Genomic DNA, 19,060 nt, shown 5'->3' on the forward strand with positions numbered 1-19,060 from the left:
CCAAAGTGTTCACACTCACTGCCTATGTCTATTACCTGCAACAGCAGCTACAACCTGTGTTACACACAACTCTATGTAAAGGTTTCTGCTACAGACTAACCCTCTGCAATGATGTAGTCTCCTCTCCCCAATAATGTCCACCTCATCAGCTTAGAAAGGGGTCCTGTTCTACATGAAGGCATTATATACTGCACTGTGGTTGCATATCATTGGCTAATGATAGTGCAACTCAGATGTTTTGGCTGCAATTAGCATATCAGAGTTACAGATTGGTTGGCTATGGGCAAACATTCTGTATGAGACTTTCCTCACACAGAGCACACTTTTGCAAAACAGTACTAGTAACACATTTCAACAGAGGAGTACTGCACTCCACCAGGTATGTAACTGTTTTTTGTGTATAATAGGATGCAGATGAGAGGATATAGATATGGGGAATAGGAAGTACAGCAGTAAGCCTGTCTTAGACCTGTGGTAATGACATGTCATTGATACCCTGTTATCTTACACATACAGGGGATATACAATATATCAGGGTTGCATTGCCGTTTATCATTGTGGCACACTGGTGTTGTTTGGCTATTCCAATACAGTGGTCATAATAACACACTGCTATTTGTCCGGCACTGGTTTTATGACATATTATTGGGTGGCTGGCCTTAGGGGACACACCACAGTAGACTGCAGTATTGGGTATATGATCATACAGCAGAATCTTTCATGGTACACAGGGAACTACCTCAGTAATGATACTATCTCAGTTGTATCCACACACATAATATGTTGTCACAATGTGGGGTATGACGTGTGAGCAAGCAGTGGATAGTGCTGGCCATTTTGTTCTTGCTGTATCTGTATATGGTGGACATCCATGTATTTGATATTGTAATGTATTTACCTTTTGGTGTGTTTCAGGACTAATGTATCACAAAAGGCATGTCCCCTTCTCAAATGTGGAGAATGAACTAATACTTCAAGGACTATGTCAGCATCATCACATCCTCCTATCTGGGGGAGGCATAACAGGGAACAGCAGACTGCATTGTGGGCAGACCTTGTCCGGGATGTGAATGAGACTGAACAGCAAGACAGGACATATGAGCATTTTCTTCACTGTGCTACAGATATGGTGAATGCTGCATGATGAAGGGCAGCTGAAGTAGCCATGGATCGTGCCATCACTGGTGGAGGGCCTGCAATGAAACAACCATTCACGGCCAATGAGGGTATTCTTGGTGAACTTAGGGACACATGATAGCTCCCAGGCATCCATCACACCATGTATTGTGGAGGTGGCTGCCACAGTGTCCATAGCAGAGGAGTGTGCAGGTAAGCTTACTATGATCACCATTGTAATACTGTCATTCTGTCAGGTAGTACATATCTTTACATGGGTGTCAGGTGTATGTGCTGTGGAGGGGGTGGTTAGCTCAGTTGTGCACTCATACTCAGAATGTCAGCAATACATCAAGTAACACAGTAGCTACCGTACATATGAGATATATGCTGGTATTACCTTATTGTGCTGCAACATGCACTGGTACTGAAATTACCTCACCCTCACCTTTTTACAGGTCAGTCACAAGTTGTCAAAGGTTGTGGTCCTGCCGCTGGTAAGTTTGATACTGTTTTGTTATAGAACATACATGCTATTAAGGGTAAAGGCCAGGATAATTCCCTATGTACAGGAAATATTGTGCACAACCAGAGTAGAATGTTTGTATGTTCCAGTCTGGAACAGTTACCTCAGTTTCCTAGAGTGGGGTAATCACAGGAGTGTAGCTGAATGAGCAGAAACACTTTTGCAGTTATAGTTCAGAGTGAATAAGCCTCTTGGTGTCCAATTAATCTGATATGCATTGTACATACTGAGAGGGCAATGGTACATATCTTAGACTTTGAAACTTGTATTTGTATATATTTGTTAAGATAAATATATTGGGTTTTATGTATTGTTTTATAAGGTATAGTGTTGTATTGCCTACTTAAAAGGTACATTGTACTGGCCAACTGTCACATGATTTACCTGACATGCTTGTTATAAAGGCCTTGAATCGAATGTGTATTTTGTTGTGAGGAAGTCTGTTGTGCATTAAAGCAGAGATGAGAAGATGTGAGAGTGGTAATGCAGTTGTGGATCCTCATTATTATGACTATTTATGGATTTTCCATAAATAATAGTGCAGGTAGCAATGTACTGATTTTGTCTTTGTTTTCACAGGTGACCAGGGGGGTTGGTGTTTCTTGCCCACACTACTTGATGTCAGTGTCTCTTCAGACTTTGATGATGATGATGGTGACCACAGTGAAGCACTGGTGGATTTGTTGGGAGTTGAATCTGTCCCAGTGGTTGACATCCCTTTTCTGCCCTCATTGTCACTGCACAGAGTCAGTATGCCCATGCATACCCAGTCCCAACAGGCCTCAAATATGGGACAGTCAGAGGGTGGAGACATTGACCAGGCCAGTGTGGCAACTATGACATCAGTGAGTGTAGGCTCGGGCCATACCAGACAGTTGGCGAGGTCCTACACAGGCAGATTGACAAGGGTGCTCACAGGAAGACTGCTGTCTCTCCACCACCTGTTACAGATGTCACATCAATGGTTACTCGGCGCATGTTTTGGGCTGTCATGGAGTCACAGGCATGTTCTGAATGGAACACCAGACATATGCTTAGGGTTATGGATGCAGCACAAGCTGACATCCATGACTGCTAAAACCGCAATGGGGACACCCTGGATTGGTTCACTGACACAGTGGTCAGACAGTGGACTGAGACAGTGTCTTTCTTGGACTGCACATTGTGCTGGAATCTGTAGTTGGATTTGGGTAGCAGACCCATGGATGTAGGTCTGCAACACCATCTGCTGATAGTCCACGTGGCTATTCACAGTTATGCTCCCATAGTGGTGGTACATCCAGTGCTACATAGGGGAGTGTGCTGTTCACATCATGATGTGGCACACCATGTACACATGATCCTGCGTGGTCCTGTGGGGGACACGGTCCCAGCAGACAGCAGTCACCATCAGGTTCTAGCACCGCATCTGACCTTGGGAATTGTGGTACCAGTGAAACTTCTGGCAGAGCCAGTTCACATGTCCAGGGCCAGAGACAGTAAACTGTGAACTCTACCATGTACAGGCCACAGCTGTCCAACATACACACATGTAGGACTAGCAGTGACCTTTACTGTGTACATGCACACACTCACAACACTGTCACATGCAGGTCACCAACAGACACGCACTGCACCTCACCATGCTCCATCAAACCCACTCCCCTTCCTGACTCACACACGTATTGTCAACCATTTGGGCCAGCCTAGGCCTCCAGCACCCCCACACATCACTTTGTGCAAGTAATGATTACTGTGCCACATCCTTGTCATCTTTCCCTTCGATGCAGGGGAATGAAGCTATGTGTCTGATGCACAGTGTGACTATATTACTTGACATGTACTTGTGTCATGTAGTATTGTTTTGCCATGCCACTTGTAGTGTTCACCAACATACACTGTATGCTGAAATGTGTCATGAGTATGCAACATACTTTTTGGAATCTTATGTTGTATGATGTTGTACTGGCGGTACTGATACACAATGACAGGTATGTCACAGACCCATGCATGTTTCTCTTCCAGGAGTCTGAGGGGATAACCTATAGACACACGGTGGCAGTGAAGTGGCACAGCATGGCATGGCAGCACAGCAGAAATATGACTTCAGCAAGATACAGCAGTATATGTGGATGCCTCCACAGGTTCACATCTGTATGACGGTCGACTAAGGACAATGGTGGCAGTTAGCAAACTCATGCATTCATAATCTGTGATAAGGTCTACTACAGGACAAGGTGTGACCTTGCTGGAGTGCACATGCTGCCTATATGTAGGGAGCATAACAGATGGATGACTCACTGTAAGCACATTAACCTACTCTGTGACATTAGTACTACATGTTTGTTGGAGACATTTGTCTAGCAGACATAAACACACCCTTGAAACAGACCCTGCACAATGGTACACAGAGCACCACAGTGCACCTCAGCACATGCTATCTGTTTGATTGGCTGGGCAGTCATCATTTGAACAGACTAAATCTGCCTGAGTCCCTCTTGGACTGGGGTAATGTGTACTGGTCCTGTACCAAGGGGTTTACCGATGTCTGTGATTGTGAGGGCTGTATGGCCATTATGCTAGTTAAGTTCACATGTCCTATGGCTAAATAAAAGGATGTATACTGCTGTAACAGCCTCACACACAAACATGGCCACATTTAGGCTATCACCACTTCCACTTACTGCATACAGGATATGCCAAGGCACACACATACTGCAAGTTGACTGTATGTAGATTAGAACACTTACTGGTGCACACTACAGATCACAGTACCCAATGCATGCAACACAACCCATGTCTGCTAGTATTATCAGTTTAGAACGTATAATGTTTGTTGATATCAGAAAGCCTTGTTGTGGCCATTTGTGCTACAAATAAAATGATGCAAAATCCTATCTATGTCTACTTTACAAAGGTTATCATAGATGCCGTATGGATATAGACATACACCATGTTAGACAGAGTGAGTTTAGAGAGAGCCCCTACCTATCTAGGCTTATACACTATAGATCACCCTATGCATCACACACATCACAGCTAAAATCTTATTACTACACTGTCAGCTGGTAGTCTTAAGGTGGCTGACATCATCAGGCCTTGCAAAATAGGACAATATCAAAGCCAGCAGCAGGTTACAGGGCCACAACGTGCATAACCATTGCAGGTGGACACCCATGAGGCCATGGTAATTGTTTTTCAGGGGTATATATATATATACATATATATATATATATATATATATATATATATATATATATATATACACACACACACACACACACACACACACACACACATGCATACACACACATACACACACACACACACACACACACACACACACACACACACACACACACACACACACACACACACACACCAAGTAGCCTGGAGGGAGAGAAAACCCCTACCTATCTAGTATTACACACTCTAGATCACAGTATTTATTGCATGTGCCACAGCTTAAGTCTTATTACTCCATTGTCAGCTGGTAGTCTTAAGGTGGCTGACATCATCAGGCCTTGTAGAATAGGGCAATGTGGAAGCCAGCAGCACGTTATGGCCCCAAAAAGTGCATAACCATTGCAGGTGGATAGCCCATGAGGGCATGTCCATTGTTTTCCAGGAGTATATACACACATGCACACACTAGGTGGGCTGCAGTGAGAGTAGATCTGCTACCTCTCAAGGCTTATACACTATAGATCACAGTACTTACTGCATGTGCCTCAGGTTAAGTCTGTTACATATTTAATTGCAGGCACATCACTTGTGCATTTCACAAACTAGGATTGTGTTGAACAGCATCTATAGCCTGCAGAGTGATATTGGTTCATACTTTTTTCTGCATCTAGTATGCTACCAGTGAGATAAGTGTTGTTATCCTAGCTATGTGTGTATAGTTACCAGTATGGCCATATGTGGCTGCTTGCAGTTAGATAGGTGACACTGTGGACATGGACAATGTGCTCAGTTCATATGTGCATTGACACCATTATACATGTCACTACCTGCTCACCTGTCTCTGTCTAAATGGTGACATCCACCAAGCATAGGGGGTTGTAGGTAAGTGGTTTATGTACTGTTGCACCCTTATTTTGGATACTTTGGGCAACATTATTGCTGTGTGATCTTGCAGTTTACTCACCATTATTAGGGTATGTCAGACAATGCATACATTCACACATATATTTCTGTATATAAGAGATATGTGTATATAAATGTAGCTGTGTGTGTATGATATGTATATGCATTCTGTAGCTATATGAGTGGAGTCTATGTATCATTTTAATATATATATATATATATATATATATATATATATATATATATATTTGACACTACATAGCGATAGGTATACTATGCACATGAGAGAGAGATACAGACAGATATGTATATGCATATGTCTATATGTATAGACATTTATACATAATAGGCCATTTCAATGAAAGGCCAAGAGAATTGTCAATATTTTTACTAAATTGTGCTCATTTTTACTACGTGTATGGGCATGCCCAGTGGGACTGTCAGTACTTATAATGTGTATCCAGGCCACACCTACCTGTATTCCAGTCTGGGATTTTGTCTGTTACATACATTAGTATCCGGTCCTGTTTTTGGGCTACTGCACTTCACTCAAAATGTCCACAGCATTCCCCAGCTCTCTCTAAATATGTGACTGAGGTTGGTAATGTTACACCAGCAACAGACTGGAAGATTGCATACCTCTCAATTGTCCTGATTTTCACAGACTATCCAGAGTTTTGCCTCATATGTTTGGTCTGTTTCTCAACACATTTGTGGTCGTTTGGTGCTTTATTGAATGTTGACATCAATACATTCTACTAACTACAGACAGGCCATTGCATGTCAGGCTTTATATCCATCAGAAAATATGTACTACTGTAACACCTTTACTTCTAGCAACTGTCTAGGTTTATGTGACCAATACTTAAACTCTGTCCCTATGTTTGGGCCTTTATTACCCCCAATAATTCTGGCTTTGTCCAGATTTCTTGCACTAAGAGGTTGGTAGGCAAGACATTCTGTGAAAACACCAATATATTACTACATTACATACAAAGTGAGTAATTCCAGATTAGAAAGATCAATACCATCACCCATGCTAGCTTCCCTAGTCCACTGAGCCACACAGGTCACTAGACAGAGAGGGGTCAACTATCAACCAATAAGCATCATACATATGTACATCGTTATTGTTATCATGAGTGAAGAGAGACATATGATGTGTGAGCACTATCTATGTTACAGCCCTGAGATGGCCTGGTAGACTGCTTTACCATAGCTGATTTTCTGCTAAAGCAGTTATATGGGTACACCACTGTGTTGGGGGTGGGGGAACAGCAGCACATGATCAGCTTGGGTAGATAGTAGTCCAAATATCATGTGTGCCCACTGTTTATCATCTCCTTGCCTGATGTCATGAATATTACAACCATGAGACCTAGTGAAAATTAAGGACCACATTCTATTGGACTGGGTATCAGTTGTTCCATGTGGATGCTAACGCTGACCAAATAGCCCAGTACATTTCCTTGCATAACAGCAACAGATCCATACAAATGATAACTTATTATTGTAAACCTTACAATTAGTGTGTAGGTTAGAGACTTACCTTGAGAACACAACAGTTGACAGAACTATAGTTCAGGTCTGACTCTGTGTGATGCAAGCAGTGCACAGACAGTACATGGATAGGTACAGGTTGTGTGGGTTGAATGGCATTATCTATTTTACTATATGTATGTGAGTAGGATTAAGGTGCCAGTCCCTGGGGGCCTAGGTTGTTAGTGCATGTGCTATGTGTTGTCTCTTAGCCAATGCCAGGGTATACTGGACAGACCTACATCTCCCTACAGGGACATCATCAGGGCCTCCTCCTCCGAGTCCTCTTGTGAGTGTGGCTTTGGTGACCTAGGCACTGGTAGGGTGCACTGTATCCCTTCTCTATGCTAATCCTACTGCAACTGCTTCTGCAGGATCTTTTGAGTAGCATGGCACATACTGTGAACATATGTGTGCATTTGGGTGGAGAGTACAGCAGGGCTCCACTAGATATATTGAGGCACTAGAGCTGTAACTTCAGCAACCCAAATATGTGTGCTATGATGTTCCTAGTTTGTACGTGTGCCTCTTTATAACATTCTCCCCTGGGTGTGTGTGTATTTCTGATGGGTGTTTTCATCCATGGCTCCAGTGCGTAACTGGCATCCCCCAGTAAATGGCCATGTGGGATGTCCCCCCTAGCAAACATCTGGTACAGCTGTGATGCATGCCAGATATGGGAGTCATGACAGCTGCCAGGGCTGCCAGCATACACATTCATGATAATACCCTGAGCATTAAACATGACCTGGTAGTTGATGAAGTGGTACTTCTTGCTGTTGACGTAGATTCTACCCTCCTCATGTGTTCATGAGTGCAGTCTATGGCACTCAGTACCTCAGGGTAGTTTGCTACATGTTAAAATTGTTGCATAAGGCTGGCCCTCACCACAAGGGTAAGGGAAAAATATATGTGCTCACTGGCATGTGGTAGCATGGCATCCAGGAATTGATGGAGTACCCTGGGTGCTGATGCCTGTGAGACCTCAATTATGTCCCCACTTGGTCTTTGGAAGCTACCTGTGGCTATTATCCTAAGGGCTACACATACCTTTGTTTCCACTGGGATGGATTCCCCACTGTTGGCTCTGGGCCTGTTTTGAGGGTATCAGAGCTCAGTGAGTTCTTGTAATATGTCCCTGTCCACCCTGTAGCGCTCTACAATCTCCAGTTCATGTAGCTTCTGGAAGGTTACCTTGGGCCTGAACACTTTTCTACTTCTCTGCCTAGGTCTATTGTCACCAGCCGAAGCAGCAACAATGACTTCAGCATCTAACACATACAAATATAGAAGACCTGCAACAGCCCATAGCATTATATGAGTTAAAATTCCCATGTCTGTACTCCAATGGTGTAAATTATGAGGGAAAAATCAGATTGCAGGGTGTATGCACACTTTATGGTGCTCTACTGTAGGTGCTGCCTGTGTTGTTGGCTGCCTATGATGCATTGTACCCACCTAATATATCACTGACATCATTTAATGGCTCTAGTTTAAGGTAAGAAAGGATCAACACTAATTAATACATCATTGGCCTTTTAGATACTCTGAGCACTGTGGCGCACTGCACAAACACACGCCCCATAGGTAAACACTGCTTAGCAGTCAGCACACACCCCTCCAAACATCCACACTCAGCATAGTGGCATGCCACACAAACATGCACCCCATAGGTAAACAAAACTTAGATGGCCGTACACACATCCCCTCAGCCTTCCATGTTCAGCATGCAGTGGCCCATGCAAACAGGCACAGCTAAGCTCCACTCAGCTTAGATGTTATTAGACACACCCCCTCCTTATATCAGCTATCTCCTACGTGGACACCAAGATGGTTCTCTGCCTACACAGAGGGGATATGCAAACATCGTTACCCCATTATGCTGATCAGTAAGTCCACTTCATTTGCATAGGGATCTGTGCTCACAGCCTGGATACTACACACTTCCAAGCTCTTCCATATTAGCAACAGCACACATGCACCAGTGTAGATACTGCACACAGGGTCCTGTTATACATTTCTGTCTCATGATGTTAATCTTAGATTTTTCCTTTTTTTTGTATATAAGGCATGTTTGTGCATTGAGGCACACCATGCAAACATGCTAAGATTATTAAAAATATTTTAATATATTTGCTGTAACTTTTGGAACACACAGAGGATAGTTTTCTCATAGCTATGTGTGCTATGCCATTCTGTCTATCTGCCTACATTTTTACAGCCCCTTTTGTCTGTTTAAAATCCTGTACAAGGAATTTTTCCATGTACACTATTGACACTGACATGGAGTCTGCAGGGCTGCCTATCTGCTTGCTGGATCACTTTACCTGCCTCATTTACTTGAGATGCACCTGCTTATGAGGTGATTTGCATTTCATGGAAGTTTCTGTGTTTCATGCATGCCACTCAGCAGCTGTGTTAGCAGCACAGCACAATGCCTACAATGTTTTGAATTGTACACCTCAACTTAGATCACAGTCATTTATGCATAACTGTCACAGTGCTTTTGATTGCAATGTTTCACATTCAAGTTAATACTGTTTTGTCTACCATTCATAATGTATGTGTCAGTACACTTGTATGTGTCAATGTGGTTCTCAGTGACTGATCTTTTGTGTATAACTTGCCTATTCACATAATAAATGTGTGTTTGCTGTGTCAGTGTTCCCACTGCTGTTGGTAGACTGTCTAGCATGCCTTTCAGTTCAAAATGGGTATTGCATCTGACCATAACACCTGTGATGATTTGTTTAAAACAGAGTTTTATCATGTGCTTAGGAATACTTGTGCAATTAGGCATTCCCAAGTCAACATTTCAAACTTTCTGTTATATAATCAGTAAGTAACATCATGTTGTTTGCATTTTGCAAGGTACTGACTGCTAATAAATGTATGTAGGACATAGGTACATTTGCAGACAGACAAGACTGTTTGTATGGCATATACTTTATTTTCATGTGTCATAGGCTGTCACTGTGCATATGATTGTACACAATTTTATTTAATGAAGCTCAAACAGACAAACCAGCTGATATCCACAACAAACTCCGGGACTTTGAAGTTAAAATGAGCAAGGTATGTAACATTCAGACTGATAACGTGTACCTTGCTGAGTGCATAAGGATGCAGAAAGTGCCGAAGGGTTTAAGAATGAGTAAATTCCATAACGACTTAACAGTGGGACAGCAGGAACTGGAGGAATTGCATGCCATGATTGAAAGACATGGCTTGGAACTTTAGCATTTTATTATTAAAATTAAAAATAGTCAAATTAAATTATTATTGGATGAAGTTAATGTTTTGAACAATAATATTTTGAACAATGCTTGTTTTTTGAGTTATTAGGCTAGGTATGATAAATCTTTCAAAACATTGTAGAGCAAGTTAAAGTTAATATTGCTAGGAAACAAAAAAAGCTTAAAAAGGACAAGATGGAATATAGACAGAAAGAGGCCTACCCACTCCCCAAAAGTTATTTTGGATTTAACGTTGACAGGAATCGGGAGGGTAATGGTGACCTGGACGTTGGGTCTATTAGTTACGAACCTAGAAGGAGAGATTTAAACTCACAATTAGACTTTAACAATACATGTCCCACTCACCAGGCTAAACAAGGAGAAGGTTACTATCAGCTGCCTGTCGGGTGCCAGGGTCCGCCACATAACCCACGCACTCAGGTCACCCCACAACAAGTACAAATATGACTCTGTGATTGTCCATGTTGGTGTGAACAACCTGAGATGTACCTCCCTGGACTACATGAAAAGAGACATGAAAAATGTCTCTGATCTTGTAGCCCAGGCAGGTATGACCCTAGCCCTGAGTAGCATCCTGCCATCACCCAGAATGATACCACAGTACAAGGACAAAATGATTGACCTCAACAATTGGCTAAGCTTCTGGTGTCATTCTAAGGGGATTCAGTATCTGTCTGCCTGGGACGACATGGTCGAAAGATCACGATGCTTTGCCAGAGATCGCCTGCACCTGTCACCCCTGGGATTCCGGATACTGGCAAAGGCTCTTGCCGCCCCTATAGTGCCTTTTTTAGGCAAGGTTCAAATGACAAATTCACCACCATAACAGGAACATGCAAGCAAAAACAGAGGGTAATGCTACTCCATGCTAGAAGTCCAAATCTCAAAATGCACTCACTTGAGGCACTCCTTAAAATGGAGAACATCGATATCTGTGTAGTGACTGAGACCTGGTTCAAGGCTCCAGAGATCACCCCTGCATTACCAGGCTATAACTCATACCACACGTTTTGGCCATCTAACCTGTACTGGAACACCAAAGGTGGAAGTGTGTCCATATTCATTAAGGATATCCACATCTCCAGGCTAGTTGCAAAGCATAATGCATCCGAGCTTATCCAAGTGCAACAAACTCTGGGCAAAACTGCAATCCAAATTGTAGCTTGCTACAGATTCCCCACCATGCCCCAGGATTCTCACTCCTCTTTTGTTGATATACTGGAAAATATTAGGGTTCAACCAAACACCCTAATACTGGGCGATTTCAACTACCCCACCATTAACTGAGAAAACTACTCATGTACCAACTCCTTTGCTCAGCGCTTTCTGGAATTCATAAATTCCAATGCCCTGGATCAACTTATCCACACCCACACCAGGGGCAACAATATACTAGACCTAGTCATTACCAACATGAGTGACCAGTGATCCACACCTGAAGTCAACTCCTCATTGGTCAGATCCGACCATAAGCTAATCACCCTAGATATCCACATCCCGCCCCTACCCCCCATTAAGGAATCCATGGTAAAAACATTTCTCCAAAGCCAACTTCATGCTTCATAAGACAAAAGCAGTGAACTTCATGACACCCATGCAGATGGACAATAAAGTTACGACTGCTGAATCCTACACAAATGCACTCTATAAGCACTTACACGAGTGCATGGATCGTGCTATCCCAAACAGAACCAAGATGCTATCCTCCATAAAAAGGAAGACAATCTGATGGCCCCCTGCCATAAACAAACTCTAAAAGAAAAGGAAGAAACTGTTGCAAAAGAGAGTAAAATCCCATGAGTGGAGGAGCTCCATGGTCAGCCTCAGTAAGAAGCTGAGATCCTTCAAAGCTAGCTATGAAAACAAGATCACCACTGATTCTAAGGACAACCACAAAGCATTCTATAGCTATGTCAAGAACCTCAATGGCAACACCCAGATCTGCTCTGAGTTACAGCATAATGGCACAAAAATTACAGAACCAACTGATATTGCCAACATCCTGGCAGATAGTTTCAGTGCTATCTTTATCCCCTCTCACCTCCAAAAGGGCCCATATCTATACAGGAAGAATGCAGAGTCCCTGTAAATACAACTACACAGTTAAAAGCAGCACTCTCTAAAGCCAAAAACACAGCATCCATGGGACCGGACAACATCCCTGGCTGTGTTTTACATGAACTTCAGAAAGAACTGGCTCCCCACCTAAGCACCATGTTCAATCATAGCCTCACATCAGGCTTTGTGCCCACTGAATGGTGCACAGCAAAAGTTATCCCATGCCACAAAGGGGAAGTCACCATTAATCCTGGGAACTATCGCCATATTAGCCTGACAAGCCTGGTCTGCGATGCCATGGAACGTATCATTATGGAATTCATAAACAAAGACATTGGTAACCTTCAAACTCTGGACACCACCCAATTCGGGTTTGTGAAAGGCAGATCATGCCTCCTGAACCTGGTCGACTTCTTTGAGGCAGTCACCAAAGCCATAGACGAAGGTAAGGTGGTTCACACAGCCTAACTTGACCTTGCCAAGGTTTTCGACACCATCCAACATTCTGGAATTATAGCTAAACTCACTAAACTAGGTATAAATCCCTATGTCACAAGATGGGTTGCCAACTGGCTCACTGACAGAACCTACAATGTAAAAGTTGAGACTCCAAATCTGACTTCAAACCAGTGACAAGTGGAGTGCCACAGGGTTCAGTCCTGGGAACTCTCCTGTTTGGTATCTATTTCTCTGAAGTACAGGCTAACACAGAAAGGCCTCTGGCTAATGAAGTTCGCAGATGACTGCAAATTAGGAGCTATAGTTGAGTCCCCAAATGATGTGGATATCCTACAGAAGGGCCTCACTGAGACAGATGCCTGGTATCAGAGCCATGGCCTCAAGCTCAATGCCAAAACGTGCATTATTATCCCCTTTGGTAAAAACTCTGTACCCATGAACTACCTCATAGGTAGCAGTCTTCTTAATGCCAAATGTGTGATAAGAGACCTTGGGACCCAGGTGGACAGTAGTCTCTCCTTTGATAATCACATTTCTACAGTAGTCAGGAAATCCTTCTACATGGCACACCTCATCACAAAAGGGTTCTCATCCAGGAAAAAAGAGGTCATTGCTCCCCTCTACTCAACACTCATTAGACCCCTTATAGAGTACAACACCCCTTTTGGAATGTACCTCACAAGACATCTGCAGCAGCTGGAAAGGCCACCGAAATACCTCACAAAGAGGATTACTGGCCTCAAACAGATGCCCTACACTGACCATCTCAAAAAACTCCAGCTTTACTCTGTAGCATATCTCCTGCTCTGAGGTGATCTCTGCCTAACATATAAAGCTATGTCAAACCCAGAGCTGTTGGACATGCTACACCTAAAGAAATCTCAATCCCTCTGAGCTACACGCTTTAGGGACCTAAACCTTGTCACCACAGTAAACAGGACATGCTGGAGGGATAGATTCCTGTCCCAGAGACTTCCCATACTCTGGAGCAAGCTACCCATCTATGTCAAGCAAAGTTCCTCATTAACACTCTTCAAAAAAATCTTGATGAGTGGATGGGAAATAGGAAATACACCCCAGGGATCACTTCTGTGGCTCTGCTTGACAGGGGCACAGGAAATTAACTTTCTTGGGTTGGCGTAAGCAAAGGAACTTTGTTGGCTAGGCTTAATTAGACCCTTGGGCCAATAGCCTAGTACCTACCTATGAACCTATGAACAGAGTTGGATGAAGTGTTTGAACAAGAATACCCCCTTATGTAGCTCTGAGCTAATTTTAAACCAAAATAGAAATATAATTTTTTAGGTGGTCAACAGTCCCCAAGAGGTCGATCCCAGAGGGGACGGAGAATGTATTGTAAAAATCGGAATCAGAATAGGTATTAAGCCACCTTACTAGAGATAATCTTATTATTTCTAGTTTTGATGGGAAATTGTTAAGCTTTAATGGCTTTAAAATTTTTAACTACACTGAGGAGGTCATTACCGAGGTACATTTTTCTCTTTTTGAAAAAGGCTATAAGTTCATTCCAGCCAATAACCCTGACATATCTAATGTACTTACGAAACTAAAGCTTTATGTAAGAATTTTTAAATTCTTTTTCAAAATAAGTTAGAACAGATTGATAATTCTACTAGATTTAGAAGAAAAGTTTATATAACCCTCCCCTACACCCTATGTTGTCACATTTTGAGAAAATTTGTATGAAGGAAATTTTCTAGGAACATCAGGTCCATAGAAATAACTATTACAACTTGACTACGGAAGAATCACAACTGTTCAACAGTTTTAGGGAATCGGACAACATTCGTATTATGAAGCCTGTTAAGGGGGTGGGGTAGTGCTTGTGGACAAAGTTGATTACGTTAATGATCTAACTTTAATGTTGCAAGATATGAATCAATTTCTTTAAATGAGATACACATAGCGGGTTACAACTTTTTTTGGAAGACAACTTGTGCCAAGGGGTTATTAACGAGGAACTGTTTAACTTTTTACAGAATGCATTCCCACTTATTCCAATGTTTTTTGGAATCCCAAAGGTACACAAGAATGTAAACCACCCCCCTTACAGGCTCATAGTAGCCAGGTAAAACAGCTCTATATACTCCCTAGCTGTTTTTGTGGAGTGGGTAGTTAAGGAAGCCTTAACATCTGTAACCTATGTTTTTATTGACTCATGGGATTTTTTAACAGGGATAAAGGCAGAGTTTTTTTCTGAATCTACAGGGTTCTCTACTACTGATGTAGTAGATTTGTTTAGTTTCATACCATATGATGTTGGCCTTGAACTTTTTAATGAGGCTTTAGTTCAATACACTAATCTGAGTAGTACAATGATAAACGTTGTGATGGAAGTGATGGAACAGATTTTGTACAACAATTATATCATCTTTGAGAATGAATACTATAAACAGGTGAAAGGAGTGGCAATGGTAGCAAGTTGTGCCCCCCATATATGCCAATTTAGTTGTGTCAAGTTGGGAAGTGAAACACGTGTTTAGCTCTGGATATTTGAGAGAATGGTTGCTATATGTTCATTACCTTGACGGCATTTTTATTTTATGGAAATGCGATAGAACCAAAGTGGAACAATTTGTTGAGCACATTAATGGGGTCTGTTCCTACTTCAATTTTAGTCATGTTTTTGACCAAGACACTATAGATTACCTGGATGTGAACATAACTAAGGACTATCACTTGGGTAACTTTACATCCAGAGTGTATCGTAAGCCCACCTATTCAAACTGTTTACTGAGTTATAACAGTCAACATCCTTACCATGTGAAGAGAAATTATGAGTTATAACGGTCAACATCCTTACCATGTGAAGAGAAATATAGTCAGAGGACAGATGATTAGAGGTGCAAACATGTGCTCTACACTGAGTAACTTGAAAAGAGATCTGGGTAACTTAACTCAGATGTTCATAGTTAGAGGGTATCTCAATAATTTGGTCAAGCAAATGTGTGTGGAAGCTTTGGATGGATGGAGGACTAAATTCATTCCTTTGTTAGGACAGAGAGAAGTAAATTTGAGATAGGGTAATGAAGATTCCACCAAGCCCCCCAACACCTTGGGCAACCATAAATTCTTACACTCTATGGTAACACATTATGGTCCTTTGGACAGAAGGTGAAGAGAATTTTGATTAAGAATTGGGTTATATTGGAATGTAACAATGAGGTTATTGATAAGTTAGGTAAGGGTCCAACGTTTTCTTATAAAGTGGGTAGTAATATTAAATCTCTCTTGGAACATCATATTACAAAGACTGTACATAGAAGTACGAGACCCTGAGGAATATGTCAATATTGTGCCTATATTTTAAACACTACAGAGGTTTGGGTGGGTGAGCATCCACGGAAAGTTAGACTAGCAGTGGGTAGTTGTAATAGTAATGGTTTGATTTGTCTGAGTGTTTGTAAAGGATGTAAAGGGTATTGTGTTGGCAAGACTGAAAGGTCATTTTGGAAGAGAATATATGAACATTTATATGCCATTAATACCCACAATACCAATAATTTGATTTTTAAGCATACTTTAATTTGCTCTGAATTTTCTGGGCACAAGTTTGGTATCCTTGAAACTATTTTGAAAAATGCCAGGGGTGATAATTGGTCAAACAGAATAGATAAAAGTAAGTTGAAATGGCAACTCCGCCTTAACACGTGCCAACCTCCTGGCATGAATGAACATGTTTCTTTAAAGCCTGTTTTAATTGAAATGGCTCTTATTTTATGATTTTAAGTTTTTGTCCATTTTTTAATACTATTCAAAAATGCACATGTGTTTTTTAAACTGACGGTTGTTGTCACTATAATTCTTAATGGTTGCCTAATTGAGAGTACTATTTAAAACAATTTGATGTAAGCACTTTGGTTTTGATAAAGTCTGGATTTGGTCAGACGAAAGTGCTTATCTACTGTGTGGTTTGAGTAATAAATTTATAAAATTGCATCCCTGGTGCATTTGTGGTTTTGGAATATTTTAACTATTTACTAGTCACCAGTGATCTGCTGTGGATTTTTGTCTACAGAGTGGTATTTGTTTTATTATGATTGTACAATATTAATAGTGTGTTGCATTGCATTCCAAAAATCGGTGTTGGGTCAGCAAATGACCATATTGTCTTGTGCAGTCAGTTATTTTGCCTGTGGCTTTTATATTTCCTACTGTATTGTCATCTCACTACATTGGGTCTATATTAGATGATCAAACTTCCAAAAGTTTGACCGTCATATGGTCGACACCATATGATAGTACTTTTGAAAGTTCAAATGTTTTAACGGAAATCTCCATACAGCGTGGAATGGGATGATTTCCTTTTTCTGCACTGTAGTGTGATCTCGGATTTGGTATATTTAAAGAGGGGAATGTGGGGGGGCACAGCCTCCCATGGGGGGGAGGTGCAGGCAGGATTGCCGCCCTGCTTAAAATGTTCAGGTAGGTTATTTGTGCAGTTTATTTATTTTTTATTAGATGTTCGAACTTTTAAAAGTTCGATCATATGGTGTCGACCATATGATAGTCGAACTTTTGAAAGTTCGATCATCTAATATAGACTCCATTGCATCTACATTATACTAATATGTTAATTGGTGCCTGTTCATATGACTCATTACATGCACAGACACCTGGGTTACAGCTGACATTCACACACCAACATAAATATGCAGAGCATATATACAAAACAGGAAACATGGAAACAGTGATATTCTTTCAGGCAGTCTGCTGACCAATTTACTGAGGCATACATCATAAGTATTAAGCAGTGCAGGTCCCACTTATAGCGTGATGTCATTTTCACAGTGTTGGTTTGCAAGGTAGGCTCAAATGAATGTTGCATGACACAGTGTCATGGCATGCTTCTCTTCAAATGTTAGGATATGTAGGTGTGCTGGCTTTCTGCATTCTTTTCATGCATAATGATGGCTGGTAATCAAGTGTTCATATAATGTCAGGATTTCCACTAGCAAGCTGTGTTATGCATGCCATGGCATGGCTTTGAGTAAACTGCTTACATTCTGTGAGGAATACTTTGGCACTGACATGGTCTGGTATTGAAAGCATCCATAAATATAGATAATAGGGCATAGGGAATGTGTCGTGTTGTGTACATGATGAACCATCTGCTAGCAGCAAATCTGTTTATTATACTTATCCTACATAATAACTTTAGGCCATTTCATCTGAGAATGAGCTTTTAATGACATCTGTAATGTACACTGATATACCTTTATTCTCATATGCAGACATCACATGTCAATTGGATGTTACTTAATGTCTGGGACTGCAGATGTGCACTTCAGTTTCAGTTTAATGCCAGCTATGATTTTTAGATAAATGTGCTACCTGATAGACATTTAGTTTTCATTGCTGTGATCCTGATTACTAACATACATTGCATATGGAGGTGCATTTGACTATGGCCCTAATATATTCTGTTTTTTGCTTATTCATTGTGTCACAATGCGTATCTGTGTAGTCATGCAGTAGCAGATATTCATATGTACTTTCTGTCTTGTTTTGTCTTGTCTAGCGATTCACATTGACAGAACGAGACCTTTGAACACTCACCCATCAGATGTCAGAGATGAGCACATACCAGACCACTGCCATAGCCCTCCGATGATGATGAAGACCATGATGGAGACAAGGATGGTGATGAATAAGCTAGACCTACATGTGCCATTATTCCTGCTGCACCCAAGAGGAGACAATGTCTAGTACCCCAACAAGATGATTATTGCGAGCAGATCCAGGATCTGGTGACTGATATCTTTCAGACACAGGTAAGGGACATGATGAGATTTTTTTTCAAGATATGGCACAGTCTATGCAGGACTCATTCAGCCCAGGAGATCATTTCTGATGTTCATCCCCATCAGGGTGGGCCTCAGCACTGTAAGGATTGTCTGTGTGATCTGCCTGTGTAATGCTGCCACCATGGTGCTTGCTTTATCAGTGATTGAACTGTATATGAACAATTGTACATGCATAACATTTTGCTACCATGTTTATGTGACACACATGC

This window comes from Protopterus annectens, chromosome 6.part0 (genome assembly GCF_019279795.1).
Source record: "Protopterus annectens isolate FY-2018-M chromosome 6.part0, PAN1.0, whole genome shotgun sequence".
Taxonomy (NCBI): domain Eukaryota; kingdom Metazoa; phylum Chordata; order Ceratodontiformes; family Protopteridae; genus Protopterus; species Protopterus annectens.